General features: G+C 42.7%; 1 non-coding gene across 1 annotated transcript; it reads left to right on the forward strand.

The window, feature by feature from the left end:
* Positions 1 to 1,409: 1,409 nt before the first annotated feature.
* On the forward strand, positions 1,410 to 1,544 carry LOC139036868 (small nucleolar RNA U109). The gene has a single exon (XR_011489730.1). It is a non-coding gene; the product is annotated as a small nucleolar RNA U109 (small nucleolar RNA).
* The last annotated feature ends 155 nt before the right edge of the window (positions 1,545 to 1,699 follow it).

A 1,699-nucleotide genomic window follows, 5' to 3' on the forward strand; every position in this document is an offset into this window, starting at 1 on the left:
AGCAAAAGAGATCCGTAGTAGCGGAGGGTGCTGTCTGCCACTAAAGCCACCGGCTGATGCACCCGGATCTGAGCAGGCCTTCGGGTTTTCACGTGTGCACTAGGACTCCTTTCTGCTCACCAGGTTGTTTCCTGGGTTAGTGCTATAATCTGGACTGGGAAGCAGACCAGACAACTGGTTCCTGTCTGTAAACAACTCTGGCCCAAGCCTCATATAAACATACTGTTACTTGAAATTATTTCCAGATTTAGATAATCTCCTGTGTGCTATCTGTGACCCTCTCATCAGAGGAGTGGTTGAACAGCTCCTACTCCCAATTTTCAGGTGAAGGAACTGAAGCTCAGATTAAGTAGCATATTCGGAGTCACATGATTGATAAATGGTGACAAGCATTTAAACACAGGTTTTCAGATTCTGAGTTCAGTGCTTTGAAATGTGACTATTTCTCTACAGGGAGTAGAGAGGCATCGGAGTACCTTTTTTTGTTGTTAATTAAAAAAAATTTTTTTTGGCCACACTGCACAGCTTGTAGGATCTCGGTTCCCTGACCAGGGATCGAAAACCCGTGCCCTCAGCAGTAAAAGCACGGCATTCCTAACCACTGGACTGCCAGGGAATTTCCAGTTGTACCTTGAGAAATGGCAGTTAATGCCATGGTGAATTGAAAACATTAAAAGTTAAGCTCATTCACAAATGCAGGTATGTTTGAAATTTCAACTCATTGTGTTCCACAGAGCTATTAATAGGCATGCATAAAAAAGGATCTGTGTTTCACTCTGGCAAATGGATCCGATAAACAGAATTCTTTGTTGCAGCACCACTGAGACTTTGGAATGAGGTATTAAGCACCATGGCTTTCTCAGAGGAGGGCAGGTATATGGCCCATCACATACTAACAACTTCAGAGCCCCTTTCTTTGTGTGAAATAGGATGCAAAAACCATTATTTTCTGAAAGCAATGCCAGCAATTAGAAATAAGAACAAGAGGGACTTCCCTGGTGGTCCAGTGGCTATAACTCCGCTCCCAATGCAAGGGACCTGGGTTAGATCCCTAGTCAGGGAACTAGATCCCACATGCCACAACTAAGTTTTCATGCCGGAACTAAAGATCCCGCATGTTGCAACAAAGATCAAAGATCCTGTGTGCTGCAACTAAGGCCAGACACAGCCAAATAAATATTTTTTTTAAAAAGAAAGAAGAACAAGAGGTATATGGAATCCTAAGAAAATGGCCAGGACTGTCAGAGGAAGCAAAGCTCTCATGGTGCTTGAGCTTTCTGAGGGGGAGATCTAAGGACGACCTACAGCAGTCATCTGGGGTCCTTGTTCAAAATGTTGATCTGTTGACACCAATTCCAGGGGATGGGAGGGTGAGTATGGCAGACTTTGGTTCAAAAATATGTGTTGCTTCGCATGTGGAAATGTCTGCTTCTCATTCCTTTGGAAGCAGGAATACGTCCATAACATGCTACATTAAAAAGGGAGTTCTCAGGGCTGCCAACCTTCCAGTAGAGGTTGAGTAGTAGTATATTTCTCCTACATTAGAAAAAAAAAAAGTTTCTCCCTGGGATAGAGTTATACTTCCTCACCTGTTTCATGTCAGACTTAGCCATTACAACTTGGCAGTAAATATTTTAGTGTATATCTGAAAGATAAAGCATAACCACAATTCCTTGATCACACCTAAACATTTTGTAAA

Source organism: Odocoileus virginianus, chromosome 9, assembly GCF_023699985.2.
Source record: "Odocoileus virginianus isolate 20LAN1187 ecotype Illinois chromosome 9, Ovbor_1.2, whole genome shotgun sequence".
NCBI lineage: Eukaryota > Metazoa > Chordata > Mammalia > Artiodactyla > Cervidae > Odocoileus > Odocoileus virginianus.